Raw genomic sequence first — 14,956 nt, 5'->3', positions numbered from 1 at the left:
GCTAGATTTTTGAGTTCTTTTGAGGTTCTCACTGTGCAGTCCAGACTGGCCTTCAACTCACTATGTAGCCCATGCTGGCCTCAAACTCACAGAGAGTACTGGGATCACAGACATGCAACCACCATGCCTGACTTCAGCGAAGCTCTTAGAAGGAAAATTTAAACCTTTATCAATCTGTTAGGGTTTTTCTGATCTATACCACAAAGTATAACTAATAGTTTGGAAAGTAAGAGCCATATATATTTCTGAGTGAGCTAATTATTTGAAAGATGGTGTGAAATAATTCTTGAGGTTTATTTTTGATTTTACATAGCCAGGTGTTACAGTATATATTTGGTTGGTAAAAATAAATTATTTTAGTAAAAAAAATGTGATTCTCCCAAGAAAAAACTGCTTATATACCTTTAGAAAATCTCATCTTATGCCATTGAAGTATAAGTAAGGGATTCTATAAATGTCAAAAATGGTAAGAAGTCAGTATGATGCATAAGACCTTTGCTAGGGACAAATTAAATATTCAGCCTGTAGTACATTTGTTGATTCTCACTTGGAAGATAAGGAACATTTTATAATTCATAAAGCTAGTTCTTTCTAAATTGGTATTTCTAGCATTACATTATCACCTGATATACATTTCATAATGTTTTACACAGACATTATAATATAAAGGAATATTAGATATTTTAAAGAAAATTTTCCCATTTTTATTTTCTCTGACTCATTCTATGTTAATTTAGTGTTCTTTACCCACTATTTAAAGTTTAATAGTGAAATTCACTCAAAGCTATGAATTTTCTTCTTACTAGGTTTTATCTACATTCCTTAAATTTGACTAATAATCCTTAAAATACTTTTTGAGTATTGATAATTTTGATTATTCATTCAAAAGTTAAGACTCTTACACGCTAATAGTCTGATTTCCTTTTGGGAAATTGAACTTTCCATATGGTTTGATTTGTTTTTAGCATTTGTTCTTAGAAACATTTAGTAACATTAATTTTGCATTTATTGAGGTGGCATTTGTAGCCTAACACTATGTTTTTATTTTATTTTCTTTCAAGTCTAAGAGAACTAAAATTGATCCTTCATAACTCAGATTCAGTTTTCTGAGGAATCATTTGTGTTTATATCTTCTAAACTGAGTATCAGTTTTCTGAGTTTCTATTCCATACTTCATACCTTACACCTCCCTTTTCCATCTGACACTACTATTTCAAGTCTGTAGTTTTAATCTATGAAGAATCAGAATTTTAGCATCTCCTCCATACTGTGTAGCCAATTGTTTTCAAAAGTATCACTTTTGTAAGTACCTGGATATTGCTTCTGGTCTCTAATCTTACAAAATTCATTTATAAATATCACATTGCTTTTTTCTTGTTAACACAGAACAAGGTAAAACCAGAAATATTGATATTTGTAATTGTATAGAACCACCATATTCACTTATTAGATTGCAGTTCTCAACTAGATGTCAGGTTGATATGCATAGTTTCTGGCCCAGTTCCCAGACTGGGGTAGAATTTACCTAAGGCTCCTTAGCTCTAATACAGTAATATTTAGTTCTAATCTTCATTCATTTGAAGCATCTAATGTTATTATACTCCAAATAAAGGCACTATGACTTTCATTTTCTAATGACTTATCTGTAGAGATTATTTTGCATAGGATACATCGATTATGACTGGTGATCACATTCCTTAATGTTTAATTATTTTTATACAATTGGCAATGTCTTCATAGTTATAGGAAAATGAGAGTTTAAGATGCAGAAGAAACAAAAAGTGAGGAGGAAAAGATATGAGAATACATTAATAATTTTTTCTTTTCCCCTGATATCTGATATATGACTTAAATGATGACTGAAGGTTTTTCTTCATGAATTTATTATCATGTATATTTTCATTAGTGCTAGCTCTTCCTAGATTCTGGCATTGTGTCTTGGAAAAGGCTAATGTTATGGTTGAAAGTCCCACTTTTTCTTGGGGACTTTAATGAGGAATTATAAAAATTCTGATAGTCCTGGTTTAGGGACAATCTACTTATCAGACGCTGTTCTGAGCTTTAAATCCATATTTAAAGAAAAATTTAATAAATAAGGAATCAAATAAACTTAAATGGTCAAATTCAGATTTCTTCTACTAAATACTAGCATAATTATGACAGCAATTACCATTGAGACCACAGTTTCCTCACTTACAGCAAACTTAGAGTTCAGAGTCCCTAATTTACACTATGGCTAAACTAGATGAGTTTAAACTTTTAAAATTAGATGATGTGCTGGGAATATGGCTCAGTGACAGAGCACCTGCCTGGCAGGCATAAAGTCCTGAGTTTGATTTCTGGGGGGAAAAAGATAATGAATTACAGAGGCACATTTTCTACACAAGGCAAAACTGACAAGAATAACGTGAAGATAGAGACGTTATTGCTCAATAGGACCAGTCTACCACCCAGTCAGGTGAGTTCACAGCTCCATAGCCCATTGAATGAGTCAACAGAGAAACAGTCATGCTATAAATAGTACACTTTTTAAATTTCTAGGACACCTTGCTTATAGAGATCTCTCAGTTTCCTCTAGCTCAGCCTGTCCTCTGAACCAGCTGGCTACACCCTGGGAGGAGCAGGGTTGGTGATTCTCAGCCTGCATACCAGTAGGCTCACAGGAGGTGCTATCTGACTTTTCTTCTCCTGGAACCCACATGGCTTGAACCGCTTACCAGAAAGAGTGGGTAGTTGGCTTGTTGGTGTAAACATTATATGTTAATAAAACAATATGAATTAGTAAAATAAAAAAAAATCATTCTAAAATAATGAAGTCAAATTTCTTAAAGGCCAAATATCTAGTCTACAGACACTAGACATTGCCCCACCTGCATGTCTACTGCAGACATCAGAAAGGTAGTTTTCTGTGGAAAGCCAGTGTGGGCAGGGAGAAGCAGCCAGATACTCCCCATGTGCCTGCAGGCCACCATTGAAAACCTATGCTTCCTTCAGGCAGGCAGCACTCATCAGGAAAATCAGGCAAACATGCCCCTATTGACTGCCACCATGGGGTAGTGCCAGTGTAGACACCCTGAGAGAAGAAGCTGAGTAGAAGGCAACTCCACCATCACGCATCCTTGGAGATCAGGGATGCTGCAGTGTAGCTGCAGGGGTCTGGAGAAGCCCACTGCACTTGCTGCTACTTCCCTGGGGTTCTGGATTCAAAGAAACTCAGGTGCCTGTCCCATTCCAATACACTGGGATGCCACAACCGGCTTCTTGGGAGGAACCCAAGGAGAATGTCACGATGAAGGAGCACAAGGCAGTATCAGACCTCCAGCCCACACAGAACAAGTCTGGGAGACACAGTCATGGAAGAAAGTGGAAGTCACACACCTGAAATCTCTGAGAGGACAGCAACTGAAGTAAAGAAACAGCTTTATGAGACTGAAAAGATAATCAGATCATAAATGATATCTCATGTAAAAGAAGTAAAAAGGACAAAGATTAAAAAAAGAAGCTCATGGGAAAATGGTGGAAACCTATATTGAACACCATAGGAGGGAATTACAATGCATGAAACAGATTCAAAGAGGTATACAAGGAATTAAAAAACAAATTGAAAGCTGGCAGAATCACTTGAAAGTGACTAAAGATAGACTTTCAGACCTTGAAGAGAGGATTGCAGCTAGCGATCCTGAAAGAAACATCTCTTAAAAATAGCAAGGAATCAAGAAATAACAATCCAACAACTCCAATACGATGCAAAGAAAAATAATTAGGGAATGATAGGTGTCAGCAAAGAAGCGGGGGTCAACACAGATGACATAAAAGACTGTTTACAGAAGTAAGAGCAAAAGACTTCCCAAACATTGGGAAAGGATCTGGCATGCGATAAGCAAGTTATATAGAACTCCAGATAGCTATAAACAAAATAAATCTAAACTCAGACATATAATAAACAAGATTCCAAAAATTCAGCACAAGTATAGAATATTAATATTAAATTTTAGAATATTAAAAAGTTGTTAGGTAAAAGTAACAGATCACCTATTATAAAGCAAACCCCATCAGAATCATGGCAGACTTCTCAATACAAACTAGCAAGTCAAGAAGAATTTGGAGTGAAGTGTTTCAAATCCTGAAAGAAAACAACTTCTGGATTGATGTACCATGCAAAACTATCTTTCAAAATTGATGGGAAAATAAAATATTTCCATGATAAAGAACAACAGAAGGAATTCATGACTACCAAACCAACTTTACAGAGAGTGCTGATACATATTCTAGAGAGAGATAAAATGATCATGATTGCAACAACAGCAGCAGAGGAGGATCCCCAAACAGGACAAGAAACTGAATGAAGGGGAATAGTGGAGGGCTAACAGCAGGAGGATTGCATGGCAGAGATGCACAGTGCATGCCAGTTGTAACTATTAATGCAGACGGCCTCAATTCACCATTGCCAGGAAACATGAGGAGTGTGGATCAAGAAACAAGATCCATCAATAAACTCTATAAAAGAAACACTTTATCTCAAAAGGAATTTCATAGACTGAAAGTCAAAGGAAAGAAAACAATTGTTCCACGTGGCAGGAGACCAAACACCACCAAGAGTAACTTGCCCAATGATCACAAAATGGATAAACAAGGCATGATATTTTCACACAATGGAAATGTGTGAAATGCATAGTCAGCTCTCAAGTAGGACAATCTTGAGGCTCCTGTAGGTAACTGGATGCAACTGGAGATCATGCTTATGGGTGAAATGGTTTGAACTCATTCAGGTGAACACCGAATTCTCTACCTAATATAAAACACTGAAAGAGTTAGTGGGATCCAAAAAGCACAATAGCTGTGAAAGTGATGGGTGAGGAAATGCCAAAAAGAGAAAATGGTAACCACCGCTGATTTCATATTATCTTGTTTTGAATTCTTGTATTATTTTCACAATTTTTTTTAGATTTTTTTCTGTCTTGTTTCGTTAGGTTTTTACTCTGTCTGATGGTATGAGCAGTTTTTTTTGAAATTAATGGGATATATTATGGCAACCATTGTTGATTTCCTATTATCATGTTTTGAAGTCATATAATGCTTTGATTCTTTTGTTTTAATTGGTTTTATTTTGTTTTGATTTTATTCTCTGGGAAGTATGGACAGCTGTTCTGCAGGAAAGAAGAGACATGATGGTAGCCATTGCTGATTTTCTGTTATCTTGTTTTGAAGTCCTTTAATCCTATCATGCTTTTGCTTTGATTGGTTTTGTTGTTTTTTTTTTTTTTATTTGATTGTATTGTATGTGATGGTATGGACAGATATTTTAAAGGAAATGAGAGACATTAAGGAAGCCATTGCTGATTTCCTGCTGTCTTGTTTCCAAATCCTGTATTGCTTGCATTGCTCTTTTCTGGTTTGTTTTACTGTGTTTTGCTTTATTTTCTTTAAAACAAATAAAAATAAAATACTAGACATTAAGAACAAGGTACAATTTGTGTTTTCAGGCACAATTAAAAATCAGCCTCTCATGTAATCAAAGCCTACCTAGTCTCCCTTTTCATAGTACTTTGAACCTACTGAAAGTGCTTAGACAATGTTTTGCACATTGGTGTCATCTGTCATTGCCTATCTTTGCGGTAAGCCTTCGCCTGGTCATTTCCCTAAGAACTCTGAGTATAATACCTAGGCTACTGAAATGACTCAAATAATTATTCTGAATTCCAAATAAGCTTGCAGTTTTGATGACACACTAAATAAAAACATAGGGTATGCAGATCACGCTTACCTCTCACTCTTATTTTTGTTTTTTCTTTTATGTTGAAATTGAGTCCAAAGCATAAAAATGAATAGCAAATGACGGGAACCTTACACTACAATTGTAAATTTACAGGCCTCTACAAAGTATACTATTTTGGATCTAAATTTCTTTTTAAAAGAAAATTTATCCCACATTTTAACATATTCAAAACAATACCATCTTACACACACACACACACACACACACACGCATGAACACACACACACACACACGCATGAACACACACACACACACACACGCATGAACACACACACACACACACACACACACACACAGTGTCTCTGTTTCACCTCTTATTCCCTTCAGCTACTTTTTAACCTAATCAGTGCTATTGTTCAGAAAAAGATTTATGCTTTCTGTCATCACTTCCTCATCTCCAGTGTAATGCAGTCCCATTCCAGACTCCTACTCACGGAATTCCAATGAAATGGATCCTATCTAGGCCACGGTAGTCACCATTCCACATCCCATAGTCATAGCAAATGGCCAAGTGTGGAATTCTCAGCAGAGTTTTATTCTCCTGACCATCCCCGCCCTGGAAAAACTCTTTGTTTTTTTCTAATTCTCCCATAGTTTCTTTTATATAACCTGTTGCAAGCTCATTCAATTTTGTCTCGTATTTAAATATCAGATATTGTAAAGCTCAGTCTTCAGTCTCCCCTTTTGTCACAATGTTCTGAAGATAACTGACAATTTGAAGTCACTTAAATTTTTCACGTTCATATTATTGTTTCTGGCACACATTAAACTGTACATGTATTTTGTGCAAATCCTACATTTCTATTTACACTCACAAATGTGAAAATTCCAACAAAATCAAAAGAATAAGTGTGTTCGGCACCAGCAAAAATTTGCATTTTTGCACCCCTTCTTATCCTTTCCAGCCAACCACTGCTAAGAGCTATGTCACTATAGATTATTTTGTCCTGGTGCCGGGGATTTAGCTCAGCGGCATAAGTGCCTGCCTTGCAAGTGTGCAGTTGTGAGCTAGTACTGATATAAAAAAAGATTAATTTGTCCTTTTACATTAAAGAGTTTGTATAAATAGAAACATACAGCAAGTATTATTTTTGTCCATCTTATTTATGCAACAATGTTGCACAGCATTGTTTTGCACTGTATTACATTGCTGCATTGTATTCTGCTGTATGGATATACTAACAATTGTTCATGTACTTTCTGAGATGGACTTTGGATTCCTCACAGTTAAATATTTAGCCTCAGTGAGAATTTGTAAATTTTTGTGTTGACAACAGCTTTATGTTCTTTCGGAATAACTACCTGTGGAAAAATTATTTAGATCACTTGGTAGGAATACTTTTGAACTTTTCTTATTATACTATTCCCAAAATTCTCAAACCGTTTTCCTAAGTGCCAGTTTTGCAATACTGTTGTAAGAATGTGAGTGTTCTAGTTGCTTTGTGTTCTTCCTAGAACATAGTGGGGCCAGTTTTTTTTTATTTAGATGTTGCAATCAGTGTGTTTCTCATTGTGGTTTTAATTTATATTTATCTAAAAAGTACAGATTGCAAACAATTTTTTCTGTTTATTAGCTATTAATTTTTTGGTAAAGTTTTAGTTTGAAATTTTAAAATATTTGTAAAAATTAGCTTGTGTGTTTTCCTTTTAAATTTTTTATTTTAATATGTTGCATACATGGAAGGGAATTTTCCATGAGCTGGTAGGCGAGTGGTTTATGAGTGTTGTCCCCTTTTCAAAGAAGCTCTCCAGTGATGTTTGACTTTTACTCATTTCACTAGATTAACTTTTAAATTTACTGAAGCTGTGACTGAGTCAAGTGCTCGCATTAAGAAAGAGAAGGGAATGGAGGCGGTAAGTGCAATAATGGGCAGACTAGGAAGTGCTGGGTTATGATTCACAGCTTGTCACCAGATGCAGCTGAATAACTGACGTACACTTTCTCTTTTGCCATGATAAATCTTCCCAGCTTGTCACTTTTCACTTACTGATAGTGTTTGGTATTGGTCTGTACACAACTGATTTATTATAGTTTCTGTACAGTAAAAGTTCTTTGCTAATGTCACTGTGTTTGCAACCATCTCTAGGTTGCCTGCCTCAGCTCCATCTGAGATTATAGGGCATGAGATTCTCATGAGGAGAAAAATACCTAGACCACTCACACGTGCAGCTTTCAACAGTCTGTGCTTCTCTGAGAACCTGGTGCTTCTGCTTTGACAGGAAGCAGTCCTCAGGCATACCGAGTAAGGGAGAGGGGCTAGAAGTACAGAAAATGTTGCTTCACCAGCTCCTCTGTTTCTTACCTCATGATGTTCCGCCCGGTTAACTGGTCACAGACAGATACTGGTCCAGGACCCCGGGGTTGAGAAACCGTGGTATAGGATTCAAATTAAAGTTCTTTTCATTTGATTTCCACACAAACATTCAGTGTTACAGTACCTTTATTGAAAAAGTCACCTTTCTTTACTGATATGCCTTTGAAATTTTGTTTAAATTAGTTGACCACCTTTGAGGGTATCTATTAATTTTGAATTTTTAAAATTTTGCTTCTTGATACATTTTTCTGTTTTGTAACTAATGCATATTGTTTTATTGTTATTTTATGACAAGACTTGAAATAAAGTAACAAAAGCTTTCCAAATGTGTTGCTTTATAAAGTTGTCTTTACCTCTCTTAGATTGTTGACATTTTTCTATTAGTGTCAGGACTAGCTAGCAATTTATTCACAAATGTCTGCTGGAACTTTTATTGAGGTTCCCTTGAATCTATCTAAATTCAGAGAGTGCTGATCTTAACCTTATGTTTTCCAATAAATGAAAAAGATATAATTCAACATTTGTTTAGGTATTAATTAATATCTCTTAGAAATATCTTGTAGTTGCTCATTCATACATCTTGCTAATTTTTTTCAAAAATTTCCCTACATAATTTATTGTCACTAAACAGTGAAGCTATTATTTCATTTCAATTACCAAATATTCATTGTTAATACATAGAAGTTTATTTTTCTATATTCATCATGTATCCTTTAGCCTTAGTGATTTTGCTGGATTCTTTCCCAGATTTCATTACATTTTGTATATAGAAAACGTGGGACATTGAATAAATTAGTTGTAATTTCACTTTTGTTACTAACTTATTTCTTATTTATTTTCTTTAACACATCGAGTCAAGTATATACTCAACTACAAAGTTGAATACAAAGGGTGAAAAAGGAAATATTTGTCATATTATTAATTTAGGAAGAAAAGATTCATTCTCTCACTATTAAAATATAGTATCTCCTGTAGAGTGCTTGCAATGGCTTTTTAATCAAATGTTTGCTTTTCCTGTATCTACAGTACATTTTAAATTTGTTTCTTTAAGTTAACTAAATTTTAGTGTTTAAATAATATTTCCTAGGATGAATTGAACTTAATTGTGACCTATTAATCTATTTTATAAAGAATTGATTTCAACATTTAAAATTTTACATAGAGTTTTCTATTTATGTTTCACAGGGGTCTGCAATTTTTTTTCTCTTCTAATGACATTGTTTGATTTTTATCAAAGTAGTGGCCACATAAGATGAGATGCCAAATATCTTCATCTTGGACAGAACTTTTGTATGTTTGATATTCTTTTCTTTCTCTCTCTCTCTCTCTCTCTCTCTTTTTTTTTTTTTTCTTTTTTTTTTTTTTTTTTTTTTTTTTTTTTTTGTGGGTAGTGGGGATCTAACTCATAACCTCAAGTTTGCCAGGCAGGCACTTATGCCACTAAGCTGAATTCCTGGCCCTTATTGTTTCTTTTTAAAATGATTGCTAGAAGTCAAAAGTAAAACCATCAGAGCTCATAATTTCCTTAATGGATAGTTTCAACTACAACAGCAATGTGTTTTATAGAGAGACTTTTTTATATTATCTTTCCTTGAATAGGCTTGAAAGTTAAATCTTCCAAAAAGTTTGTCCATTTTAGCTATTGAATCCAACTGTTCATAATATTCCTCTTTGTTAATACTGATATATATATCAACTACATTGGGCTGCATAGCGCCTAGCATGTTAGTAGAGTGCACTTCTGGTAGTGCTTCGATTTCCGGATGTCATAAACTGAGCAACTTGCTTTTTGTGCCCTTCCATTGTGATGAACACACCACGGCCTAAATTCCTTGACACTGCGAACCAAATTAAACTTGTTTTCCTTTAAGTTGAGGGTACTAAGTCTTGTTTCTAGTGACAAAAGTTGACTAATATAGAAAATAGGTATCCAAAGGAGAGTCTTGGCTGTCTACACCTGACCACTTGCTTTAGAAACTTTTCTGAAAAAATTTTTATTTATTTTAAAGAAGACCAAACAGAATAGAACTAATTAAAACAAACCAGTGTAAGAGATACTAAAAACCTTGTGAAAACAACAATAGTTACCATAATGTTTTTTGATGTCTTCAAAAGAGCTGCTGGTTTTACTGGGATGAAAGATGTCAAAGCTGTGGTGTCAGCAAGGCTTCCACCTATATTTCAAAGGAAGGCCAAGAAGACCAGGGTGAGGAGCCCCTGAAAGGATTGCACATGAAGCCAAAGGTTCAAAGGAGAGCCTAGGAATTTGGAGATGCCAGGATGGTGGACCATCACCTGCCTACATCTACAAACTATGAGTACAGTGTGGAATAAAATTGACAAGGCCATAAAAGTAGTGCCACCAAAGCCTTTTAGGTTTTAACCACTACACACCCCAGATATTAGAACAGAGCTACAGGGCTTACTGCTTGCACTTCTGGGTTTTGGTGTAGCTTTGGTCTGATGCTTTTCTAGTCCCTATTCTTCCCTTTTGTGATGGGAATGTTAAACATGTCCCATTGTGCCTTGGGGTAATATAGCTCTTTGGTTTTATTTTTACCAAGGTTCTCAGGTAAGAGATTGCTTTGAGTTTCAAAATAGATTTGGACATTGGGAAAGTTCTGGGATTGTTGAGACAGGGATTGTTAAGAAAAGGATTATACTTTTTCAGTTGTATTTGGGATAGTTTTATCATATCAGGGAGAATTATGAACTTGCCATTATTTTACTTGGAGATTAATTATGGTTTATGCTGATGTGTTTGGGTGTAAGATTGACACGGGGTAGATTATGACCATAAATCCTGATAAGTGAAGTTCATTGTATTAATATGGTGCTATTCTGGGTATGTCAGGGGAGTCATGAAGTCAAGAGCCTGGCTAGTCTCCGGTTCCCTTCTCAGGCCTCTCTGGGACCCTCTTCTTCAGCCCTGCATTCCTGCTAACCTGAACCAAGCGGCTGTACCCCATCATGCTTCTCCATCATTGCGTTTTCCCCTTATGTCCTCAGTCCATGAACTGAATTCCTGAAACCGTAAGCAAACTAAACCTGTCTTCCTTTAAATTGTGGGTGGTGAGCAGTCTGCCCTGCAACATGAAAACTGAATAAAACACCTTGTGTTGTGACCCATTTACTGCCTCGAGAGTCTGTAAACACATCTCTTATGGTATTCCATGATACTGTTAATTTGTGTGTACACTTTCATGATCAGTCTAGTTAGAGCTGTGACTATAATAATACATCTCAAAGACCTAAATTTTCTTTCGTTATTTTTCTCTGTTGTTTTGCTTTATATTTCAGTAATTTATAATTAGATGCTTTAATTTTTTTATACTTTAAATTTAATTTGATGCTTGGATTTGCATTTTTTGAAATGCAAACAAAACTCCTTGATTTAAAACTTTTCTTTAATTAAATACAAGAAACAGAACTGTAAATTTCCTTAATCACTAGTTCAGGAGTACCTAACAAATTTTGAAAAATTATTTTCTTTTATTTTCTTAATGTCTTTTCTTTTTTTCTAATTCAGTCAGATTATTTTCTAATTCTTACTTCAATTCAATATGTTTTGGAAAAACTCCTAACAATTTTCCTCTCACTGATTTTATTGTTTATGCTATAATCAAAAGTATAGTTTTTTAAATTCTCTTAAATTTGTGATACTTGTTATGACCCATTTTAAATGTTTTGTATAAATGTTAATTTACAGTTAATATCACTCTGTACATAGTTAATTTTGTCATTTTTTTCTTGCTTTTTATTTTTCTCATATCTTCTTTATTGCCTTCTCTTTTTCCTCACTTGCTTTACATATATTTTATGATTCCACTTAATTCCTTAGTTTGGCTCATTAGCTTTTAAAATTTTTGTAACTGTTTACGTTTTAGAGCATTCAACTTTAACTCAGTCCATCCTGTTTTCAAATGTTATCACATCATTTCACATACACATTATTGCATTATACTTTAATTTCTTTTTGGTCTTTTATGCTATTTTATTCATTCTATATATAAATATGTTACACACTCCACAATGCTTTGACTTTTGGTTTAAAGGGCCTATTATCATTTAGAAAACATAAATAATAATGTTCAGGAGGGCCATAACAGTTTTATAGGGTTAATGATCCTACAATACTGAATCAGGATTATTGCATGCAAAGACTGCTTTTAGTTCCGACTCTGTGTCTCACTGATAAAGACTGGTATAGACGATGTTACAATACTTAAAAGTCATTTTTAGAAGCAAAGTAGTTGCCAGAAGTCTAAAAATTTAACTGATAATAATGAACATTCTTAATTATATTTATTATACAATTATTCGGATATTGACTTATTAATTCAAATGAAAAACTACTTTGGTGCTGAGATTCCTTCTCTTTAGTGTTTATTCTTTAATTTGTTTGCTGTCAGCTCATAAAATGGATAAGATGAAAAAAATGGATAAGATGACAATGGTGTGATATTAACTTTTTATAAGGAGACCAAAATACTAAATATATTCCATTATTTTGGATAAAAATAGAATCTTTCATCCATTGTTACATTTATATTTAGCAAAGAAATTTGAGTGAAAGATTTTTCTTACTGGGAATAGATTTTTATTTATTTTATTTAGTTACCCCTATATAGACAGAATAAAATCACATTTTGACATTTCATGTTAGCCTCAGCATAAAGGACCTTTCATAGTTAATTGATGTACTGTGTGAGCAAAAAATTTCAGAAATAAATATGTTTTCCTTGTCTTTTTTTGTTTGAAAGTAAATTAATAACCATAATGGGTCCTGTGACCAAGAAACTGAATAAGAGCTTTGATGTCCATTAGAGCCTGTGCTTCACTGGCCGCTCTGTTTCGTATCAGCTGCCGTTCCATCCTGCACCCCACTCTGGCCATCACAGAGCAGATCTGCTCTTCTGCTTGCCCAGAATCACAGACACAGGACTTTGCACTAAGAAACTATTCAACAATTGTTGTTTCAGTAAACTTAAATATTGCTTGGGATGGAGAAATAGTGTGTGGTAAGTGGGAAGGACTTCCAAGGTCTGCTTAAAGGAAGGCTTTGGTTTAGTTTGTACAGCAATTCTAGGCAGAGAGCCTCTTAACGCTTTGCTATTGCTGATGGTGGCCCTGATCTGTTCTGGCACTCCTAGAAGTCGTGGGGTATCTTTGGATCTTTGGTGATTTAAATAAATGGCCACAGTTTTCAATATTCTTTCCATAGACAAGTGGCATCTACCTCTTTTCTTCTTAAATTTGGCACACTTATAACTCATCAGGATGACAGATTTCAGAGGAAGTGAGGCTGAATGATTTTTGAAACTGGGTCAAAAAGAAAAATCTTGGAAACCAGGTCAAAGAATGACACATTTTCCCCATTGTTCTCTGGTGCACCGGGGGAGCCCTGGACTACCAGGTAAGGAGTCTAAAGACTGTGTGGCTACTATACTGTAAAGCAGTACAGGCCAAATGGTCAGAACTGTGCGTTGCCAATCCCTGTAGAGATCTCAGCTGAAATCAGCATGAACGCAGTCCAGAATATTCCCAAAGCCAGACATCAGGTCATCCTCAGCCACTGTGGTTTACAAGTTGAGTCTTTCATAGAACAGAGAAAAGCCATCTTCAGTCCAATCTGTTTGAATTCCTGACCCACAATATCCAGTAGCAATATAAAATAGCTGTTTAAAACTAAGAACATTTGTTGTAATTTGTTACGCCTTAACAGTAACTGGAAGTCTTTTATTAATCCTTTTCCTGAGTTTGGAGACTAGCCTAATGCTTTCAACAAAAGCTGCGATTGTTACATTCGTAGGATTATTTGGATAATTACCACCTGTCTAGCTGGCTCTCAGATATTAACACATTAGGATTTTCCAAGAAGGAAACCTCCAAAATAAGTCAGTTCATCAATATCAGAACATACCGAGACAAGTAATTCTTTCAGTGATCAGAAAATGAGTAAATTATACCTATTTTGACACTTCAATTTTAGCCTAATAATTTATAGCTTATCAATTTTCATGATATATTTTAACTTATTTCCTAAAGGATGCTTTGACTGTGATCCATGATTGTAGGTGACAAAGAGCACTAATGTGGTGTCTTCTCAAGTGAATAAGGACTGATGGTATCTGATGACCATCAAATTCAATTACCCAATGAACAGCTACAATTCTAAGTCCTCACAAAACCCGCAGGTCATTCAGGTTTCGTCTTTACATGCCAAGTTGTTCTGCTATGTGAACCCCTCATTACCTACGAATCAGCAAGTTTTCTGTGTATATATCAAATAAATTTTAGAGAAGTTATTGGTTAGAGTTCTCTGGAGGAAAAAATGCAGTAGAATACATACATGTTAAATTGGTTTACAGGATCAGAGGCTGGGTATGATGGTAGTCCCGGGCGGAGAGCTGGTGGGTTCCGTGGCTGCTCATCCAAGGGGCAGGAAGCTTGAGAACCAGAGTAGTCAGGACCATGTCAATGTCAAAAGGCTGGAAAACAAGTCTGAGGGCTCCAGTGACAACAGCAGAAAAAGATACAACTGCTTGGTGGAGTAGTTATTGTGCAGGCCGACTTCATCCTTCCTCACCTCTTCATTCCACATGGGTTGGAATCCTGTCGAATGGCACTGTCCATAGTCAGAGTCTTCCCTCTCCCCTACATGGCCGTCATTCCTGGAAACACAGACACACTCAGAAATGTTCTTTACTGATCTCCTGGGTAGCTATTGATTTGAGATAAATTGACAATCAAGAGTAACCATCACAGAATTTATTTTAGTGTGTAGCTTTATTTTAGTACTTAGCTTAATGTGCACCCCATTTTAATTTCAATATGCAGCAGATTTTGAGGTTTGCTCAACTGT

This window comes from Cavia porcellus, unplaced genomic scaffold, assembly GCF_034190915.1.
Source record: "Cavia porcellus strain 051 isolate PalLab524CR breed Dunkin Hartley unplaced genomic scaffold, mCavPor4.1 scaffold_11, whole genome shotgun sequence".
NCBI lineage: Eukaryota > Metazoa > Chordata > Mammalia > Rodentia > Caviidae > Cavia > Cavia porcellus.
The sequence above is the reverse complement of the archived record's forward strand: the minus strand, read 5'-3'. Positions refer to the sequence as shown.